Raw genomic sequence first — 24,501 nt, 5'->3', positions numbered from 1 at the left:
ATCATTTGTGGAGTTTATCCCAGGAATGCAAGGATGGAGTTTATCCCAGGAATGCAATGCTTCAATATACACAAAACAAATCAATGTGATACACCATATTAACAAATTGAAGGATAAAAACCATATGATCCTCTCACTAGATGCAGAAAAAGCTTTCAACAAAATTCAACACCCATTTATGATAACAACCCTCCAGGAAGTACGCAGAGAGGGAACTTACCTCAACATAATAAAGGCCATATATGACAAACCCACAGCCAACATCATTCTCAATGGTGAAAAACTGAAACCATTTCCACTAAGATCAGGAAAAAGAAAAGGTTGCCCACTCTCACCATTATTACTCAACACAGTTTTGGAAGTTTTAGCCACAGCAGAGAAGAAAAAGAAATAAAAGGAATCCAAATGGAAAAGAAGAAGTAAATGTGTCACTGTTTGCAGATGACATGATACTATACATAGAGAGTCCTAAAGATGCTACCAGAAAACTACTAGAGCTAAGCAATGAATTTGGTAAACAAGCAGGATACAAAATCAATGCACAGAAATCTTGTGCATTCCTATACACTAATGATGAAATATCTGAAAGAGAAATTAAGGAAACACTCCCATTTACCATTGCAACAAAAAGAATAAAATACCTAGGAATAAACCTACCTAAGAGACAAAAGACCTGTAGGCAGAAAACTATAAGACACTGATGAAAGTAATTAAAAATTATACAAACAGATGGAGAGATATACCATGTTCTTGTATTGGAAGAATCAACATTATGAAAATTACTATACCACCCAAAGCAATCTACACAAAAGACCCTGAAGAGCCAAAGCAATCTTCAGAAAGAAAAACGGAGCTGGAGGAATCAGGCTCCCAGACTTCAGACTATACTACAAAGCTACAGTAATCAAGACAGTATGGTACTGGCACAAAAACAGAAATGTAGATCAATGGAACAGGATAGAAAGCCCAGAGATAAACCCACACACCTGTGGTCACCTTATCATTGATAAAGGAGGCAAGAATCAATGGAGAAAAGACAGCCTCTTCAATAAGTGGTGCTGGGAAAACTGGATAGCTACATGCAAAAGAATGAAATTAGAACACTGCTTAACACCATACACAACAATAAACTCAAAATGGATTTAAGACCTAAATGTAAGACATTATAAAACTCTTAGAGGAAAACATAGGCAGAACACTCTATGACATAAATCACAGCAAGATCCTTTTTGACCCACCTTTTCCTAAAGAAATGGAAATAAAAACAAAAATAAACAAATGGGACCTAATGAAACTTAAAAGCCTTTGCACAGCAAGGGAACAAAAACAAGACGAAAATACAACTCTTAGAATGGGAGAAAATATTTGCAAATGAAGCAACCACAAAGGATTAATCTCCAAAATTTACAAGCAGCTCATGCAGCTCAATATCAAAAAAACAAACAACCCAATCCAAAAATGGGCAGAAGCCCTAAATAGACATTTCTCCAAAGAAGATATACAGATTGCCAACAAACACATGAAAGGATACTCAACATCACTAATCATTTGAGAAATGCAAATGAAAACTACAATGAGGTATCACCTCACACCGGTCAGAATGGCCATCATCAAAAAATCTACAAACAATAATAGCTGGAGAGGGTGTGAAGAAAAGAGAACCCTCTTGCATTGTTGGTGGGAATATATTTTGATACAGCCACTATGGAGAACAGTATGGAGGTTCCTTAAAAAACTAAAAATAGAACTACCATACGACCCAGCAATCCCACTACTGGGCATATACCTGGAGAAAACCATAATTCAAAAAGAGACATGTACCACAATGTTTATTGCAGCACTATTTACAATAGCCAGGACATGGAAGCAATCTAAGTGTCCATCGACAGATGAAGGGATAAAGAAGATGTGGCATGTATATACAATGGAATATTACTCAGCCATAAAAAGAAAGGAAATTGAGTTATCTGTAGTGAGGTGGATGGACCTAGAATCTGTCATACAGAGTGAAGTAAGTCAGAAAGAGAAAAACAAACACTGCATGTTAACACATATATATGTAATCTAAAAAAAAAAAAAAAAAAAAAAAGAAAGAAAATGGCTCTAAAGAACCTAGGAGCAAGACAAGACAGGAATAAAGATGCAGATGTAGAAAATGGACTTGAGGACATGGGGAGAGGGAAGGGTAAGCTGGGATGAAGTGAGCGAGTGGCAAGGACATATATACACTATCAAAGGTAAAACAGATAGTGGGAAGAAGTCACATAGCACAGGGAGATCAGCTCAGTGTTTTGTGTCCACCTAGAGGGGTGGGATATGGAGGGTGGAAGGGAGATTCAAGAGGGAGGAGATATGCAGATATATGTATATATATAGCTGATTCACTTTGTTGTACAGCAGAAACTAACACACCCTTGTAAAGTAACTATACTGCAATAAAGATGTTAAAAAAATCTCTTATTTATGCCATTATTGTTAAGAAACTTCAGACATTTCAGTAGTATATGACTACATTTTATTGAGTGCTAAACATATGCCAGAATCTATTATATGTGCTTTAAAAGATTATCTTGCTCAATCTTTTTTTCTTTTTTTAAATGTACAGCCTGTACGCCTTTTTTTTTTTTTTTAAGAAGATGTTGGGGGTAGGAGTTTATTAATTAATTAATTTATTTTTGCTGTGTTGGGTCTTCATTTCTGTGCAAGGGCTTTCTCTAGTTGTGGCAAGCGGGGGCCACTCTTCATCGTGGTGCGCGGGCCTCTCACTATCACGGCCTCTCTTGTTGCAGAGCATTGGTTCCAGATGTGCAGGCTCAGTAGTTGTGGCTCACGGGCCTAGTTGCTCCGTGGCATGTCGGATCCTCCAAGACCAGGGCTCGAACCAGTGTCCCCTGCATTAGCAGGCAGATTCTCAACCACTGCGCCACCAGGGAAGCCCCTTGCTCAATCTTTAAAACAACTCTCTAGAGTAGGAATTATTTCCATTACAAATAAGTAAGTGGGGTTCATACACTGTACAGAAGTGACAAAACCTGCATATAGAGATATATAGAAATATTTTTCTATCTCTATTTTATACAGCAAATACAAATAAAAATTGTTACTGTCATTAAAAAAATGCAGAACTGGAACTCAGGTTTTCAGAATCCCATTTTGGTGTTTTCTTCTCAAAACCATTTCATCATTTTTTGATAATTGCAATTTTTGAAACTCTTCATCTTAAATAGTCTCTAGATACAGTGTCATGCCTGTGAAAACTGCCACTTTAGAGATTTGCTCAAGAGATCATAGAATCAACTCCCCCATGAGAAAAGTCTAGGATGCCTAGAATTATCCCCATCTGCTGACTACAGGTTGTACACAATAAAAAGATTACAGACCCTAAACAAGAGTCATAAAAAGAGTAGAAAAGTATTGGCTTCTGAAAATTAATTTCATCCAACTAAGCCACCCTAAGGTTTGGTACGGAATCTGCCAAACTTAGAGAGAAAAGGAATAAAAATAAGTAATGTAAACAACATCTGAGTCTCATTGTTGGTCTAATAACCAAATGTGTGTAGGCCAGTGGTACAAACTGTAAGGCCAGGTGTATATACATACAAGTATAGGGATTTCATAATACTTAATTCAGCAAAATTTTAGTAAAAGTAAGTGTGTCAAGAGCTGCATATCACAGTGCTTTGGTTTGTGCCATTGAGAAATTTTCCATTAACAAAGAGTGGCAGATTGGATAAAAAAACAACAACCTACAATATGCTGCCTACAAGAGACTCACTTTAGGGTGAAAGACACATATAGATTGAAAGTGAGGAGATGGAAAAAGACATTTCATGCAAATGGAAATGACAAGAAAGCAGGGGTAGCAATACTCATACCAGACAAAACAGACTTTAAAACAAAGTCCATAAAGAAAGACGAAGGATACTATATAATGATAAAGGAAGCAATACAAGTAGAGGATATTACACTCATTAACATATATGCACCCAATAAAGGAGCACCAAAATATAAAAAACAAATACTAACAGACATAAAGGATGAAATTGACAGGAATAAAATAATAGTAGGAGACTTTAACACCCCTCTGACATCAATGGAAAATCTTCCAGGCAGAAAATTAATAAGGCAACAGAGATCCTAAGTGAAATGGAATACATTCTTTTCAAATGCGCATGGAACATTCTCTAAGGTAAACCACATACTGGGACACAAAACAAGCCTTAACAAATTAAACAGAATAAAAATTATTTCAAGCATCTTTTCTAACCACAAGAGTATGAAACTAGAAGTCAACCAGAGAACGAAAAACAGGGAAAAAAATGATCACATGGAGACTAAACAACTTGCTACGAAAAAATCAATGGGTCAACAATGAAATCAAAGAGGAAATCAGAAAAACATCTTGAGACAAACAATAATTAAAACACAACCTTACAAAATCTATGGGATGCAACAAAAGCGGTTCTAAGAGAGAAGTTCATAGCAATACAGGCCTTCCTCAAGAAGCAGGAAAAATCTCAAATAAACAGCCTAACCTACCACCTACAACAATTAGAAAAAGAAGAACAAACAAAACCCAAAGTCAGCAGAAGGAAGGAAATAATAAAGATCAAGGAGGAAACAAATAAAATAGAGATCAAAAAATAATAGAAAAGATCAATAAAACCAAGAATTGCTTTTTGAAAAGATAAACAAAATCTACAAACCTCTACCCAGGCTCACCCAGAAGAAAAGAGAAAGGAAATAAGAAACGAAAGAGGAGAAATAACAACCGATACTGCAGAAATACAAAAAAAAACATGAGATAATACTATGAATAGTTATAGGTCAACAAATTGTATAACCTAGAAGAAATGGGCAAGTTTATAGAAACATACCGCCTGCCAAAACTGAGTTAAGAAGAAACAGATAATTTGAACATACTGATCTCTAGAAGTGAACAATAATCTGTAATAATAATAAAAAAAAAAAATCCCTGCAAACAAACATCCAGGACTAGATGGCTTCACTGGGGAATTCTACCAAACACATAAAGAAGAACTTACACCTATCCTCAAACTATTCCAAAAGACTGAAGACGAGCGAATATTCCAAAAGTCATTCTATGAAGCCACCATCACACTGATACCAACAAAGAAACTACAAAAAAAGAAAATTATGGAAAATATCTTTGATGAATATAGATGCAAAAATCCTCAACAAAATATTAGCAAACTGAATCCAACAATACATAAAAAGGATCATACACCATGACCAAGTTGGATTCACTCCAGGGTCTCCAGGATGATCCAACATACACAAATCAATCAGTGTGAAACACCACATCAACAAAAGAAAAGACAAAAAATACATGATCATCTCAATAGATGCAGAAAAAGCATTTGATAAAATTCAACACCCATTAAAACTCTCACCCAAAGTGTGTATAGATGGAACATATCTCAACATGATATGACAACCATTTATGACAAACCCACAGCCAACACAATACTCCATGGTGAAAAGCTGAATGCCTTCCTGCTAAATTCAGGAATAAGACAAGGATGCCCACTCTCACCACTTCTATTCATCACAGTACTGCAAGTCCCAACCACAGCAATCAGACAAGAAAAAATAAAAAAGTAAATAAATAAAAGGTATCAAAATTGGAAGGAATGTGGTAAAATTGTCACTATTTGCAGATAACATGATACTTTATACAGAGAACTCTAAAGACTCCACATAGAAACTACTAGAACTAATAAGTGAATTCAGCAAGGTAGTAGGATACATGATTATTATCACAGAAATATGTTAAATTTCTTTACACTAAAAATGAAATATCAGAAAGGAAAAGTAAAAAAAAATCCTGTTTAAAATCACATCAAAAAAAAAATAAATAAAACACTAGGAATAAACCTAACCAAGGAGGTGAAACACCTACATGCTGATTACTGTAAAACATTGATAAAGGAAATGGAAGATGATTCAAAGAAATGGAAAGATATCCCATGCTCTTGGATTGGGAGAATTCATATTGTTAAAATGGCCACACTACCTAAAGCAATCTAGAGATTAAATGCAATCCCTATCAAAATACCCATGACATTTTTCAAAAAAACTAGAACAAATAATCCTAAAATTTATATAAAACCACAAAAGACCCCAAATTGCCAAAGTAATCCTGAGGCAAAAGAACAAAGCTGGAGGCATGACCCTCCCAGACTTCAGACAATACTACAAAGATACAGTAATTAAAACAGCACGGTATTGGCAAAAAACACACAAATGGATCAATGGAACACAATAGAGAGCCCAGAAATAACCTATGGTCAATTAATCCATGACAAAGGAGGCAAGAATATACAGTGGAGAAAAAACAGTCTCTTCAGCAAGTGGTGTGGGGAAAACTGGACAGCTACATGTAAATCAATGAAATTAGAACACTCCCTCACACCATATACAAAAGTAAAAAAAAAATGCTTTAAAGACCTAAGTATAAGACATGGCATCATAAAACTCCTAAAACAGAACATAGGCGAAACATTCTCTGACATAAATTGTAGCAATGTTTTCTTAGGCCGGTCTCCCAGGTGAAAGAAATAAAAACAAAAATAACAAATGGCACCTATTCAAACTTAAAAGCTTTTGCACAGCAAAGGAAACCACCAACAAATGAAATGGCAACTTATGGAATGGGAGAAAATCTTTGCAAAGTCTGTGACCCATAAGGGGTTAATATCTGAAATATACAGATAGCTCATATCAGTTTTTTTGACAACTCAGTATCAAAAAAACAACCCAGTCAACAAATGGGCAGAAGACCTAAATAGACATACAAATGGCTAAGAGGCACATGAAAAGATGCTCAACACTGCTAATTATTAGAGAAATGCAAATTAAAACCACAATGAAGTATCACCTCACATCAGTCAGAATGGCCATCACCAAAAAGTCTACAAATAATAAATGCTGGAGAGGGTGTGGAGAAAAAAGAATGCCCCTACACTGTTGGTGGGAATGTACATTGGTGCAGCCACTATGGAAAACAGTATGGAGGCTTTCTTAAAAAAACTAAAAATAGAGCTAACATATGATCCAGCTATCCCACTAATGGGTATATATCCAAAAAAGATGAAAACTGTAATTCAAAAAGATACATGCACCCCAATGTTCGTAGCTGTATCATTTACAATAGCCAAGACATGAAAACAACTGAAAAGTATATCAGCAGATGACTGGTTTAAGAAGATGTGTTTATATGAGTGTGTGTGTATATATATACACACATACATATACACAGAATATTGCTCAGCCATAAAAAAGAATGAAATATTGCCATTTGCAGCAACATGGATTGATCTAGAAAATACCATACTAAGTGAAGACAAATATTATATGACATCACTTACATGTGGAATCTAAAAAATAATACAAATGAATCTATATACCAAACGAAACTCACAGATATAGAAAATAAACTTATGGTTACCAAAGGGGAAAGGGAGGGGAGGAGAGGGTAAATTAGAAGCATGGGATTAACAGATCTTAATAGATTTTGCTATACATAAAATTAAAAATAAGTAAAAAACCCCCAAAAACTAAAAAGTTTTGAAAAACAAAATTTTAATTTGTGATACATTTTGGTGAGAATTGTAGTTTAGTTACAGAGTCAAGTGGATAGAAGAATTTTTGACCCAGGGCATTAGAAAAGGCTTCAGGAAGGGTTTGGCATTTGACCTAAGTCTACAAGGTTAGAAAGGATTCTATTAACAAGATACAGGCATTTTAGGAAAATATAGATAATATTACACATGAGTGAAACGACTCTAAGTGATTCATATTAGGAAATTTTATCTCATTTCAGTAACTGAACAATAGATTACAACAAAAAGATTTTTATTGTGAATAAAATTTTAGTAGCATTCTGAGAGAATGGTTGGGAGATGAGAAATGATGAGGTGTCACAGAACACTTAGAAAGAAATTAGAAAATAACAATACCTTACAAAAGATCTGATTGGGCTTCCCTGGTGGCACGGTGGATGAGAAAACGCCTGCTGATGCAGGGGACACGGGTTCGTGCCCCAGTCCAGGAGGATCCCACATGCCGCGGAGCGGCTGGGCCCGTGAGCCATGGCCGCTGAGCCTCCGCGTCCGGAGCCTGTGCTCCGCAACAGGAGAGGCCACAGCAGTGAGAGGCCCACGTACCGCAAAAAAAAGAAAGATCTCCTCTATGAAAATTTATTTGGAATGGAATAAAAAGATTCCAAAGACACTCTGGAGAGACAGAAACTTTTGACTTGAAAAAGACTGCATGCAGGGATGAAGGGAGATACAATGGTTAAGAAGGACAATAAGATCAATAACTTGATTAACCTGGTAGGTTATAAGGACATTTCCTGGGATAGAAAATAAAAAGAACAGGCTAGAAAGATAGTACTATTATTTCATGTATAAACCTCGTAAGTTTGCAGTACCTATGAGAGAGATCTTCAGAAACGTGTTCAACAGGAGTTTGGAAATAAGGTCTTAGACTTCAGAGGAGATGCTATTATCAGCAATAGTAATTTGGATATTGTAATCATACAAATAAAAGTCAAAATTATGTGAAGGGATATCATTGCAAAGAAAAAGAGCAGAGAAAAAAGAGGAAAATGGATACAAGAACGAAAGGATGTGAGGTGATGCATGGGGGCGGGTTTAACTAAACCTACTGGGATAATCATTTGCAAAATAAACATGTATCAAAATTAACTCATCATATTGTACACATTAAGCTTTCTAACATGAAATGCTTTAAGTAAATATCAAAGTGACAAATGTTTGAAAATTGAGGGACTTCCCTGGTGGCGCAGTGGTTAAGAATCCACCTGCCAATGCAGGGGACACAGGTTCGAGCCCTGGTCCGGGAAGATCCCACATGTCGCGGAGCATCTAAGCCTGTGCGCCACAACTACTGAGCCTGTGCTCTAGAGCCCGCGAGCCACAGCTACCGAAGCCCGTGCGCCTAGAGCCCATGCTCCGCCACGAGAAGCCACCGCAATGAGAAGCACGTGCACCGCAACGAAGAGTAGCCCCCTGTTCACCGCAAATAGAGAAAGCCCGCCTGCAGCAATGGAGACCTAACGCAGGCAAAAATAAGTAAATAAATAAATAAACTAAAAAAAAAAAAAAAAAAAGGAAAATTGAGGAGGAGACATTAAGAGAGACAAGAGGAGAAGCAGAATACAGTATTACCATAGAATTAAAGATGAAATGAGTATCAAGAAGATGCTGCCAAACAGTGGAAATTTTGTAGGAATGAAGCCTAAAAACAGATTATTGATTTTGGCAACTTGAAGGTCTTTAACTTCCCTATTAAGATCAATTTATGGGGACAAAATAAGTTTGTAGTACTTTGATGAATGAGTGGGATATGACAAACTGGGATCAGAAAAGGTACATTTAATTTTGAGAATACTTTTAAAAGATAAAATATGAAATTTGAATGAAAAGTGAGGTTAAGATACTTTTTTAAGATACAGAATAACTGAACGTTTTTACTGATCCTTTGGACTGGCAATAGATAAAAGCAGAAGAAAGAAATAGGAAGAATAATTGGGCATAGTGACAGAGGAGAAAAGAGGCCAAAAATTGAGAGTAAAAATATAAGGGTCATATGTAAGGAAGGATAAGAATAAGATGTCTATGGAAAAAGAAAGGTATTGAACACTATTCTATTCCCTCAGAAAGGTTTAACCCATTCGTCCTTGGTAGTAATAAGAAACTGGGAAAGCAATGAAGACATCAAGCTGCCACAGTTGCTAGTAGCTAAGTCAAAGCATGAAACCAGGGGCTTCCCTGGTGGCGCAGTGGTTGGGAGTCCGTCTGCCGATGCAAGGGACACGGGTTCGTGCCCTAGTTCAGGAAGATCCCACATGCCGCGGAGCGGCTGGGCCCGTGAGCCATGGCCGCTGAGCCTGCGCGTCTGGAGCCTGTGCTCCGCAGCAGGAGAGGCCATACCGCAAAAAAAAAGTATGAAACCAGCAGAATATGCTCTGCAAGTCCCAGTCTAGGGCCCTGGTAGCAGGCCAGTGAGGCAGTTCTGATTCATAAACACTTGTTTTATTTTATTTTTGTTATATACCATGCCAGTGGGGATAAAATGACAGGCAGGTACTAAGCTCAAGGATAAAGTTTCTCTTGTTATTTCCTGCTCAGTTTATGCAGGTCAATAATTGCAGTTCAGTGTATACAAATCAAGGTGTATGCTCTAAAAACAACTAACTGTTGTTTGATGTTTCCATTACCTTAAGGTACAAACCATTTACAAGCTTATGTAACAACAGTGTTAAGCCTTTATAAAAACTCCATTTAAAATTTTTTCATAATACATACTTATACATATTTATATGGATGATCCTTGACTTTTCCAGATAGTCTTCTGAATGAAAAAGCAAAAATAAAATTAGGGGGTTGGGTAAAATAGCAAAAAGTATGCTTCAGTGAGAGAAAAGATGCCAAATGCAGACATATAAAATTATCAAGCAATATTAAAGAGAAAACCCAGATCAACAGACTTGGAAGCATAACAAGTAAGCAATAATAGTTAACACATAAAGCATTGTATACCTACTGACATACTCATTGTAGTAGCATGTACTAGAACTCTACACACCTCTCCTCATGCCCTACTCATTTTGGGAAGGAAACTGCTCATTCTGACTTCCAATGGCAAGATTTTAGTGGGACAACCACTCCTGGATTCTCACCCTTCATCCTCAAGCTCTGAAAACCATAGTCCTATCCCCATCCCACCCCACTCCTACTCACCCCCTCACTGAGAGGATTACCTTTAAAACATTTTACCAATGAAAAATGTCTATCAGAGATGAATAGCTGATAAGAGAGAACCCTGGAGGTGTAGGTCAAGGTTTCAGTTCTTGACGTTTTCAAAGCTTCTCTGGTACCTGCAAAGTGATCTTCATTTTTTTTTTTAACAACTCCAATGTTTCTTCATAGTTTTCTTTTAAGTTATTTGAGTTAGGCCTTTGTCACTTATACTCTAAAACAGCCCTGACTAATAGACTAACTAAAACCAGTATAGTTTATTTGTTTGGAATTTAGCATTAGTTCAGTTTACATGGGTCCTATGAAAAATAAATGATTAATCCAGCGAGCTCTAATTCTGTACTTATGATAATTAGGGTATAAGAAAGGTTAATATTTGATAAGGTGTAAGTAATCTTCTAAATTAAATGTAATGATAAATAAGATTGTAGAAATATTTTACCTGAGAAAACGAACTGTTTTCAAATAGTGTGCATTCCAAATATGTACCAATTACAAGTGATACCTGATGTTTTATTACAATATGTCTTACTGAACACCTACATGGAATCAGCCTGTATTTCTGTTGGAAGATGTTTGATAATATAAAAACACTTATTTTGTTATTATACGTGATGAATACATTCTTATTTTAAAATCACCAGACAATATTCATTAAGTTTAGATTTTTTCTGATGCATAAACAGTCCAAAATGAGTGTTCTGCCTAGAGGTAACCACTATTTTAAATCTGATGTTTATCTTCCCAGGTGAAATCGTCACTTTTTCCTACTTTTCTGAGAAAATACGTATAAAAATGTACAGAATTGTAACAGAATTTTTCTGTGTGTATTTTAATATAGATGTAATATTCTATGTAGTAATAATCTCTTTTCATTTATGAATATTCTTAGAAGATTTTTCCATAATAGCAGACATAAAATTAAATCATCCTTTTAAACGGTACATCATTTTGCATAATACTGATACATCATAGTTTACTTAGCCCCAGTTCCCAACTAGTGAAAATCTAGGTGGAGTGTGTACTGGTAAGTAGTTGACCTTATTTTTGCACTTGCTGTCAACAAAAAATTAATCAAACTGTTTATTGCACCTGGGCTTCTAGCTACTCTGTCTATCCCTTCTGCCACTGTCAGTATCACATGGGGCCTATATTCCATGAAGTACACACATACCACACATACTCACTATATATTTGAAAGGAATATAAAAAAATCTAAGGTTAAGAAAGACAGTAACTTGTCTAAAATAAGCAAGCACACAAACAAAATACTGGTAAGTTCTGGAAATAAAATTTGGGCACTAATCTCAATTATTCTAACCAAGGATGAATTAAATTAAAACTCCCCATGTTAAGAAAGGGCCTGAGTCACTATACTCATGATCTAACTGAAATTTTTGTGTTCCTTTTATGTAATATTCATTTTTGGAAAAAGTAATCTGTGAATTGATTTTAGATAGTTGCAGACTTGTACTGCAACTGGGGTTACAGCCTTATGTGTGCTTATGTCTGACATTGTAAATTAATTAAACATTTGATGGAATCCATATGTAATAATTCTTCTCTGAAGTCCTCCTAAAAGTAAGAAGTTCACCAATGTTATCAAAAAATAAAGTTATCTGGTACATGATGTTATCTAAGGAAAGAACTGATAACTCTGTAAATAAGTAAAATGCTTCTTAATTGTGCTAAAAAAATAATTAGCCAATGTGCAACCTCATCAACATTTTGGGAATGTTATTTTTTAAACTATCAATAAGTACTGGTCATTGTGTCTAGTTGTCTTGATAGCAGTAGACAGTCAAAAATGTGAGCAACAATAGAACAAAGTCATATCTGAAAACCAGAGAATTTAAAAAGTTAAGAAGTAGTGACCATGGCAACATGCAGAAAAATGATATGCTAGAAAGTTGGAAATATCTGCTGTTGGTATTATTCAAATATTATTTGTTAAGGAGGGAACTTTGCAAACAATTAAGGAGCACTCTCTCATCAGACTTAAGAGTCTGTGCCATTTACTGAAGCAGAATACGTGCTAAATATAAAAGATGGAGGTTCAGTCTTCAACCAGTCATCTTTCTACAATCCCACTGTCTAAGGATATAACAGGGTTATACAAGCATCTCTGGGGTTAAATGTCACTGAGGACTTTGATTTCCACTTACATGGACCAGTTCTATTTGTAATATGAGCAAGGAATACAAAATTTGTAATTTGATGGAGTAAGATATATTCTAGACAACGAATTTTGATAGCTGCTGGAGTAAAAAGAGAAGAGGTCATTTTATATTTTTCCAACCTGAAAAAAAGTATTTAGCAAATTTAGACAAATTAGGGCAATAAACGGAAGTCCTGACTGCTGAGTTTTCCCTAAATCAAGAAGATATTGAGTATTCTGCACATCTTAAATAAATTAAGTCATCTAGGAATCTATTATACTTATGAGACATAAAATCTATGCTACCCTATTTCAGATTTAATCTATGCTGCATTACAGACCCAGTATTCTAACGTAAAACATTTAACGAACTGAACAGATGGTTGTTAATACGTCACAGTTGAGTTATTTAAACTTGCATCATTGTTTATAAGGAAGTGATCTTAAATGCACCTCAATAAGGGTATGAATAGCTTATTTTAATTACCATTAAGGAATTGTCAGAAAGCTACACATAACCCAGAGACATGTAAAATAAAATTAGTTTTACTATTTTCATAAATTTAAATTATTAGTATAAGAAATATTTTGTTTATTTATACAAATGTTTAATTATACAAATTAAAGTATGTTTAAATGCTTAAATGGTTTTACTGTGTGATCCATCCCCAAATTTATATCCTTTCTTTGGTTGCACATCATGAAATGTTGCCATATTTTTAATTCCAAAAGTTTCAAGTTATCATAAGAAAAATATAGGCACTCTGAGGAAAAAGAAAAGGGGAGGTCAAGTCCTATCAATCATTTAAGGATTGACTGAATTACTTTAAAATGAAAGGTGAGAAGTAATTCACAAATTGACACTACAGCTGTGTGAAAATGTTTATAGAATCACCATTTGGAAGGAAAAAAATAATGTAATCTAACTAAAGATATAAACTCTTAGATGTAAAAATCAGAGATGTGAACCATTGGTCAAAACATAAAGATGGCCTAGATGCTTGTTAGAAAATGACCAACATAAGAACAGGTAGTAATGCAGTTTAAATTCCCTGTAGCTGAGGCATCAAGCACAGGTTGGATAAGCCCTAAAAGAAGTCAAGCACATTCTACCTAACTATGACTGACCTGGACTCTCTTTTGGACTCTTCTAATTATGACACTATGATGACAAAATGGATGTGGGGAGTGGAAGTGAAATTCTATAGAATTCTAAGTTTTAGGATACCACAACTTGTCTCCTTCCTGTCGGAATAGTACTTGGCTACAGACTGGTTTAGAGAAATCTGTTAAGATCAATATAAAATCAGCATTTGGATGAACTCAAATGGTAGAAACAAATAAAAATACATGTTTTCATCTTACTTGGAAATTACTGCAAAAACTATATTTATTGCTTTATTTAAATTTTATCTTCCAAGAACTTGACATTAGCTCTTCAAATAGGTCGGCAATGGTTCCAACTGCCAAAACACACAAGAAACCTCTGGCCAAATTAAGACCAGATTAGACATTGCATTTTATACCTGTAATAAGTTGTTTGAAAGCAGCCAAATATCAAATAAGCATTTACACTTAAGAGTAATGGAGCTCCTGTACATGTTAGGTATACATCGTTTAAAAATATTAACTTGATATATAATACAAGAAATATGTGCTTGAAGTTCAGAAAATTAAACAATTCTAAAGAATAAGGTATAAGAAATATACCCTATTTGCCTATTACCAATCACAGTTATACAAATAACAGTTTGTGAGATAATAGAAAATATATATATTGGTCTCTGCACCCAGTTCTTGGCACAGAGCTCCTGAAACCCTTGAACATAAATTCATAAGATAAGAGAACTGGGTGCATCTTTCATTCTAATATTTAGTCTTTGACCCTGGTTCCTGACATAGGGCTCCTAAACTCTTTGGAATGTACAGGGTGATAGGAATAGGAACATCTTTTTTTCCAATGAGGCAATTCTGAGTGAGCTCCTAGATGGCTCCTGCATGGGGGCTGGTCAACAGAAAGACCAAGCCATTATTAGAAGCTTCAAATTTTCAGCCCTGCTGCACCCCCATCTCCACTTCTCTAGAGAGGGAGAGAGGCTAGAAATGGAGTTAATATTTGATCATGGCTATGTGAGGAAACCTCCACAAAATCCTAATTGTATTTAATATTCTGATTCCAGGTTGGTGAGCACATCCAATTTACCAGGAGGGTGATACACCCCAATTCCATAGGGACAGACGCTTCTGTGATTTGGAACCTCCCAGACCTCACCCTATGTATTTCTTCACCTGGATGTTCATCTGTATCCTTTATCATATTATTTAATAAACTGTTAAACGTAAGTGTTACCCTAAGTTCTGTGAGCTGCTAGAGCAAATTAATTGAACCTGAAAAGGGACTCATGGGAATCACCAGTTTGTAGCCAAGTCGGACAGAAGTTGTGAGTAACCTGGGTACCTACTAGCAACTGGCATCTGAAGTAAGAGGCAATTCTATGGGACTGAGCTCTTAACCTGTAGGATCTGATGCCATCTCCAGGTAGGTAGTGTTAGAATGGAGTTAAATTATACTACACCCAGCTGATGTCAGAGAATTACTTGGTGGGAGGAAAACCCCCACACATCTGGTGTCAGAAGTATTGTGAATGTGGTAGTGATGTGAGAATAAAGGAAAAACACAGGAAGGAAGACTGAAGTTTTTCCCCAACTTAATGTCATTAACAGCTTTATTTGCAAGTTTCCAGGTGTTTTTCATGAATATAAAGATCATACATATTTAAAGTATGTTTTTGTACGTGGTATTATGCTATATATACTGTTCAGTAATATTTTCACTAAATGGATATTATTATATACCCACATCAGAATATATCTGTTATTTTTGTAATAGCTGCAAGCTTTTTAAAAGTATAAATGCATAATAATTCATTTCCATAATAAACACAATGGAATTTGGGTTATTTCTGATTTTTTCCTATTACAGGTAATAATTCAATGGACACCCTTATGTCTATGTCTTTGCATATTTATTCAATTAGGTTTAATTCCCAGAGGCAGAACAAGTAATTCAAAAGATGTGCATTTTTCACTTTTATTAATATCTCTAGATTCCTCTTTGAAACAGCTATGTGAGAATGATTTTTCTCATGAACTTATCAGAAACACTTATGGTTTAATTTTTTTCAACTTTATAAAAGCCAACGTTATCTCATTGCCATTTCAAAGTTGTTATTTTTTTGTAACAAGGAAGATATAGCTTTGGGAAAGAGAACTTTAGTATGAAGAAATGAAGCTGTGCATTTGTATATCTGTGATTCTTGAAAGTCTAACTTTTCATATTTGTAAATTGTTTAGACAAGAAGATATACTTTGTTTTCCTTCCTCTATTGATTTCACTAATTTCTTCAGGAAACATGTTTGAATAGATAGCATGTGCCAGTCTTTGGAGAAATGCTAGTAAACCTGAAAGTCATGACACTCCCTCCCCATATTTCACAAAATTTGTAGTTTAGAGCCATGGTTTTGAACTTCAACCCATAAAAAAATCACTTTAGGATATTGTAAAAATAAGATTTCCTGAAATTATCCCCAACAATGCTAATTCACTCAAACTGATTTGTGAAGCAGAAATCTGGAATTTAATAAGCATCTTAGGTAATTCTGATACAGGTAGGCTGAAGATCATAACTCAATAATCAATGCCAGTCTTGAAGAAGCCATCATTTTTGCTTATGTCTAAGGACATGAGCAAGATGAACAGTTAATGTTATATTCATTAATAGCCATACCTACCCCGAGGGGAAAAGTTTAGACTTTGAGGATGCATAGTATTGGAAAGAAGGGTTGGAAGATAGGATGATGGGCCAATTTCATATTTCTGTATTTGTCTATAATATCAGAGAAGTAGGACTCTTTTCTCATTTAACTTAATATTTTCAGTCTTCAATTCAGTTGAATCATGTAGATGGTTAAAAAGGAATCTTCAAACTTATTTGCAAGTCTTTCTGTAATTTTTCTTTTTTTTCTATTGAACTTTAAATTCTTTGATTTTAGTGGCCAAGACTTCTTAAAATTGATATGCTTAAATTCTTGCTTTCTTGTATGGGGCAAAAAAAGTAAAAAAAATAAAAAGAAACAGCCTATGCTCCTTGTATTAGGTTTCGGTTGCTGTGTCACAATTACCACAAATTTAAGAACTTAAAACAACATAAATTTATTATCTCACAGTTTCCATGAGTCAGGAGTCTAGACACAGCTTAGCTGGGCTCTCCCCTCAGATCTCACAGGCAGCAATCAAGGTGTTTGCTGGGGCCACACAGTTTTCATCTGGGGGCTAAAGTCCTCTTCCAAACTCATTTGTCAGTCAAATTCAGTTCCTTTTGGTTATATGACTGAGATCTTTGTTTTCTTGCTAACTATTCACTGAGGATTTCTCTCAGCTCCTAGATGCCTCCTCTCTAGGTAGGTGGTTTGCAATATGACTATTTGTTTTCCTCCTCTGAGATCACATGGAAAAAACAAGCAAAGAAAGAAAGAAACAAAAATCTCTGCTTTTGAAAGCTTCACTGCTTAAGTCAGGCCCACCCAGGATAACATCCTCATCCCTTTTTTCATTACTTCAAAGTCAATTGATTGATATACTGATTACACCTGAAAAATCCCTTTGTCATATAATCAGAGTAATGATGTCTTTAGCATATTCACAGGTTCTGCCCTACATTCAAGAGATAGAGGTGAAAGTCATTAGGAATAATCTTAGTATTCTGCCAGCTGTACTATTTTTTATTGTATTGGGTTAGCCAAAATATTTGTTCGTTTTTTTTCTGTAAGATGGCTCTAGTAGCACTTAGTTGTCTTTAACTTCATTCGAAACAATTCTGTTAGATTGTATATGACAGCTATCATAGCGTGCGTTTAAAAAAAGACATCAAAATTGGTGAATTTTTGTGTAGGCACTTTAATATTGAAGATGGAAGTAAAAAAGCAACATTTTCAGCATGTTATGCTTTATCATTTCAAGAACGGTAAAAATGCAACTGAAATGCAAAAAAAGATTTGTGCAGTATATGGAGAAGGTGCTGTGACTGATCGAACATGTCAAAAGTGGTTTGCGAAGTTTTGTGTTGGAGATTTCTTGCTGGACGATGCTCCACGGTTGGGTAGACCAGTTGAAGTTGATAGCAATCAAATTGAGACATTAACTGAGAACAATCAATGTTATACCACGTGGGAGATAGCCGACATACTCAAAATATATAAATCAAACGTTGAAAATCATTTGCACCAGCTTGGTTATGTGAATTGCTTTGATGTTTGGGTTCCACATAAGTTAAGCAAAGAAAACCTTCTTGACCATATTTCTGCATGCGATTCTCTACTTAAATGTAACAAAAACATTCCATTTTTAAAACAAATTGTGACGGGTGATGAAAAGTGGATACTGTACGATAATGTGGAACAGAAGAGATCGTGGGGCAAGCGAAATGAACCACCAACCACACCGAAGGATGGTCTTCATCCAAAGAGGGTGATATTGTGCATATGGTGGGATTGAAAGGGAGTCCTCTATCATGAGCTCTTTCTGGAAAACCAAACGGTTAATTCCAACAAGTACTGCTCCCAATTAAACCGACTGAAAACAGCACTTTACAAAAAGCATATGGAATTAGTCAACAGAAAACGCATAATATTCCATCAGGATAATGCAGGATAATGCACATGTTTCTTTGATGACTAGGCAAAAACTGTTACAGCTTGTCTGGGAAGTTCTGATTCATCCGCTGTATTCACGGGATATTGAACCTTCAGATTTCCACTCACTTAGGTCTTTACAAAATTCTCTTAATGGAAAAAAATTCAATTCCCTGGAAGACTGTAAAGGGCACCTGGAGCAGTTCTTTGCTCAAAAAGATAAAAAGTTTTGGGAAGATGGAATTATGAAGTTGCCTGAAAACTGGCAGAAGGTAGTGGAACAAAAGGGTGAATACGTTGTTCAATAAAGTTCTTGGTGAAAATGAAAAATGTGTCTTTTATTTTTACTTAAAAACCAAAGGTACTTTCTGGCCAACCCAATACATTGAATGACATACTTTTCTGATAATTATTTATTTTCCTCTCTATAACAACATTTAGCCTGCAAGTAATGCCTGAGTTCTCATCCAAATGCTAAGACTGAGACAAAATAAAAACTTGCCTATCAAAGTTAAATCAAAGTTGAAAACAGGATCCAAAATCTTGAGTTTAAAAAAAACAAACTTTTTTTCTCAAATGTTCAATTTTCCTTACCTCTAATCACTAATGTTGATTATTTTGCCTTTTCTTTCATTTCTTCTCAAAAATCAATTGAGCAAATCCAAGCAAAATTTGTTGCTAACCTGAAATATTATTTCCTAACTCTTGTGTATCATATACTCACTTTCTTAAAACAATAATTGAATGAATAAAACTTGAGATTTGGCATGTGAGAGAAAAGTCAAGACACATCTTAAATGAATATATATGTTTGTTTCACAAGTTCAGCTGAGATACATAAATGTATTCTCACTTTAATGAGTTTGCACAGGAAAACTGTCTTCTAATTAAGAAATGGTAAAACAAATAGAGTAATACCCCTTTGGGCCCTGTTATTGAAGCATTAATAGACTTTTAAGCAGACATTTTCTCCAAATTATGCCCCAATTCTTAAAGAGCTCTACTTTCCTTGTGTTTTTTTAATTTTGCAATACATCAAGCACTATTGAAATTAAATAACTGGTCCAGCCATGTCACTTCCAAAATGTGAAGAAAATGTTTTTAGATCTTTTGAGTTGTTCATTTACTTATTCACCTATTCAGTAAATATTAATTGAATGCATACTTCTTGCCAGACTCTATGAAGCACTGTGTCTACAGCTGAAAAATAAAAAGACATAATTTCTGCCTTCATAGAGTTTACAGTTGGAGGAGTTAGTCAAACATTAAACAGATAAATATTTGCATCACAGATTATTTATTTAGAATTGAGTGGAGATTTGTGAAGAATATGTAGAGAGCAGTATATTAGTATATCAAAGCAACTTTACCTAGACTTAGTGAGAAAAGGACAACTTTGAATAAGTGATATTTCATCTGAGACCTGGATATAAGGTCTGAGACCTGGATAAATTCTAGATGCACGGGGAAGAGTAAGAGTCGGGTAAGCAATGCAGAAAAAAGGGAGTGTACATATAAAGGTACACATGGGGTAAGCAATGCAGAAAAAGGGAGTGTACATATGAAGCTTCTGAGGTTTGAATAATCTTAATATAGTGAAAGAAATGAAAAAGTGAAAGAAATGAAAAAAAATCCAAGTATGCAGAGCTTCAAGAGCAAGGAGAAGAGTGGCTCAAGATGAGAGTTGCCAGAGCAAGTTGCCAGACCTTATAGGACCATAGAGGCCATGTGAAAGATCCCAGTGTTTTTTCTCATTAAAATGATAAATTATGACACATTTTATTGAGCAGTTAATCATAGTCAGAATTTCCTAGAGCCTGAAACAAGCTTACCTGACAATGCTTTCTTGGGGTTTCAATTCAAAAGAAGCAAGAGGGAGGGCCAAGTGTAAGTAAGAGACGGAAAACAGAGAAAGCCAATGCAATGTGTCTGTAAGTGAGCTGGGCCCGCTTCATAAGAAAACACTTCTAGTTTCCTGGTCACATAAGACTTTTCCCAGGAGGCTGTGTGGAGTCAGTGAATCTAGGAGCACTCTCTCTGGGATAAGGAAAGATCAATTTATCTGTATTCATGTGGTCTTCTGAATCCCATTGGTTGACATTTGTTCTATACATCAGTGACTTTTTCATATTCCTGGCCCCTTCAGGCAGCCTCTGGAGAAGACAAAGTTTTCATGGATCTAGTAGGAGAACTGGGAGCTAGAAAGGATGTGGCTTTCAACAAGAGCCACAAGGGAGGCAATGCAGAACACTGGCCTTCACCCCAAGGGGAGGCTGAGACAAAGAGTGGTGGTGTTAAGAGATAAGCAACGATGACCTCAGGAACTTGGGAAAACTGTGACTACTCTAGCAGGGAAGCATGGCAGGTGATTCGAGCTAAGGGGTGAGTGAGACCAAAAACAATCAGAGGGTTCATAACCTAGCTTCCACTGAGGGTGTGATATAATTCAGTACGCATTTGAAAGGTTACTTTTGGGATGCTCGGTGGGGGAAAGGATCATTAGGGGATGAGGGAAGATGGGGAGAAGGCAGCAGTCCAGGTGAGAAAGTAAGATAGCTTGGTAGTGAAGACTGGAGAAGAGTAGACATAATGCAGACTGTTGGAGAGTAATATGAATTATTTCGTATTTCTGTACGGGCAGGGTTTTCTGAGCAAAGAGAACTGGAACCTTAGTTAAAAGAAAATTCCCAGAAGCTAAAGGTGACTGAAAAGCAAAACTGAGATAGTGAGAAACCTCGAGATATTTAGAGATTTATCTTTGTGGAGCCATATGTTTACATTTCAAAGGGCAATGAAACTCAGAGGAGCCACTTCCACTTCAAAGGATGATAAGACATTAGAAAGCAAAGTTTTTCTCCCTCTCTTGTGGGGAGAGGAGTGGCAGCTGTTTAGCTCCTGTGTAAATTTCCAGAGTCATAATTTCAGGTATAGGGCAAAAATCCCTTTTACATGTGTAGGGTGACATCTGGCTATCTTCACACCAGCCTGAAAGGGGAGAATGAGGTGTGGGGGACCAATGCAGTCATTACTATAAGTAATAATAATTCTATCTCTGATCTGAAAACCTAGTGTTTGCATTCAGGACAAGATAAATACACCATATATTTATCATAGACTAACAATTATTTAGTGGATATGATAAACAAGACTGGGTGATTGTTTAGAGATGGGAGTTCATTCATTCTTTTGAAGATATTTATTGAGCATAACTATTGCAAGACACTGTCTTTGGCTCTAAAGATACAGCTACAAACATAACTGGCAATGTCTCTGATCTGATAGAGCTTAGAAGTGCAGCTAATTGGGTAACATCAGCAACAAAAATTTATTTTACTCACTGATATAATAGTCAGTAGGTCACATGGATGGGAAGATATGACTGATGGAATTTTAAGTTCAGTATCATGAAACTGTTGCCACTTCTAGCCATTTTTTCTTCTAAGAATTGAGGATATCTCACATAGACATCCACCAAAGTAATGAGCCCTCCCTCACCACTTAAAAGGTGTATATTTAAACAATGCAAATACTTTTTGCCGAGAAAATAGGGGCAGGTTGATTTCAGCTCCAGAAGAGCTGGCTGTGTATTTTCTTGAAGATACTATGTTGGATCTCAGACAGCATGTCTTTAAGATTCTATGCTGTGGATGTCTTAAATCTATTCCAATCAAAGCAGAGGCCCTGAATGAACAATTTAGTCCATTTCACTATCTTTATCAAATTAATGTACCATAGTAATAGAAAACAAAATTTGTAGTCATATAGGATACCGTAACTCTTTTTGCAAACTTCTTGGAAATCCTCCATCAAATACGTTTTTTAAAGCACCTTGATGGGAATTCAATTAATTACACCCACCAATCCCTGGGAAGTGTAACAGAAACTTGTTTTAATGACATTGTCAAGATGTCAAGGATGACTTGACATTAGAGATACTGATTACAGACCTAAGACTGTCACCTACTAAACTCATCATGTACGCACAGTTTCTATAACTGGAGTTGAGATAATGTGTTGTATAAACATTTATTGCTCCCCTCTCTGGAGAAGATACCAACTACCATCACCCCCTCTCAGAACAGGGCTGGTAGTTTGTTTGTCTTTGCAATTTGCAGTTTTCTGCATTTACTTCTTTCCTGGGCACCCTTTGAACTTCCAAAATTTCTGACATTATGTATTACAAATCCTTGAGAGAGACTAAATGAGGCTGAATAGATCCCTCTTGAGGGTTGTTTTTGTGTTTTGTCAGATGTAATCACTGTAATCATAACCCAGGGCTGAAAAAAATATTTAGAACAGAGCACATTCTTGACAATGAAAATATTTTTCTCTATATTCGAATTCAAGCAATGATATAAATGCTTTAGAGTACTGTTCTCTTTTAAGGTCATTAAGTAGGGACTAGTGACAAACACTTGACTAAACGTCCAGGAAGTTAGGTTTAGATCAGTTCTTCTACTAATGAACCCTGCATCATAAGATATGTACTTTTTTCTCTCTGTTTTATTTCTCTTTTTGCTTTACTGGCCTCTTGGGATTATTGTGAAGAAAATATAGCTAGTGGGATAGAGCTTTGAAAAGGCAGTATGAAATTTCAAAACAGACCATTTGCTATTTATATTCTATAACTTAAACCAACAACACTTCCATAACACATATAAACTTGTCTCTCTTTACAGTTATTTTCTTGTAGTTGGATTCCTTTCCCACACTTCTCTTTTTTTTTTTTTTTTGCAGTTTATTTATTTTTAAATTAATTAATTAATTTTTGGCTGTGTTGGGTCTTCATTGCTGTGCGCGGGCTTTCTCCAGTTGCGGAGAGCAGGCGCCACTCTTAGCTGCGGTTCGCAGGCCTCTCATTGCAGTGGCCTCTAGTGTTGCAGAGCATGGGCTGCAGGGTGCGCGGGCTTCAGTAGCTGCGGCGCACGGGCTCAGCCGCGGCGCACGAAGATCCCACTCCGCGGCATGTGGGATCTTCCAGAACCAGGGCTTGAACCTATGTCTCCTGCATAGGCAGGCGGATTGTTAACCACTGCACCACCAGGTAAGCCCACACTTCTCTTTTATGGAAAATATTGTCTAGAAAATCATTAAATGCAGGATCCTTTTTTTTTACACTTACTAATGATCCCGAATCATTCAATATATTTAGTTATTTGTTCTTTCAAAACATCTCTTCCTTGTTTTCAGTCATATAAACATCTTGTTTCTTTTTTTTTTTAACTTCTTTGATTACTTCACTATCTACTTCATCAAGTAATCTTTCTCCATCTAACCTTTAGTGAAAAAATTGTGTTTCAAGTTTTCCTGTCATTCTCCTTTTCATTTCCTGGTAATATAATCATGATATTATCCATTTGTATTTTTAGTTCCTGCAATGCCAAATGAAGCAGGATTTTTAAAAAATCATAGTACTTTCTTATTTTCTTGTGGACTAAACAATTTTTTTCTATTATACTTTTTTCTCTTAGAATATCCTGTTTAACATTTTCTCTATTTTTCATAATATACACATTGGCAATTTTTTCAATTCCTTCAAATCTTTTCTTTTGCAAATATTGGTAAATATTTGTTGTTGAAAAAACAGAAAGGTAAAGAAATTATTGAGAAGCAAAATAAGATATGAATGGGTAGCCTTGAGATTTATAAGGATATTTTATTAGAGGATAAATATATCAATATTCTCTGATACTTAGACAAAGTCACTGAGATTTTATGGGATTGAGTTTTCCCTGAAAAATAAGAAAATTTAATTTGGTGATTTCTCAATGCTGTTTTAGCTCTGAAATACAAGTGAAAGGGTACAGTAAACTTCTATTTTTCATTAAGCCCATAATGCTA

Source organism: Tursiops truncatus, chromosome 14 (genome assembly GCF_011762595.2).
Source record: "Tursiops truncatus isolate mTurTru1 chromosome 14, mTurTru1.mat.Y, whole genome shotgun sequence".
Classification (NCBI taxonomy): domain Eukaryota; kingdom Metazoa; phylum Chordata; class Mammalia; order Artiodactyla; family Delphinidae; genus Tursiops; species Tursiops truncatus.
The sequence above is the reverse complement of the archived record's forward strand: the minus strand, read 5'-3'. Positions refer to the sequence as shown.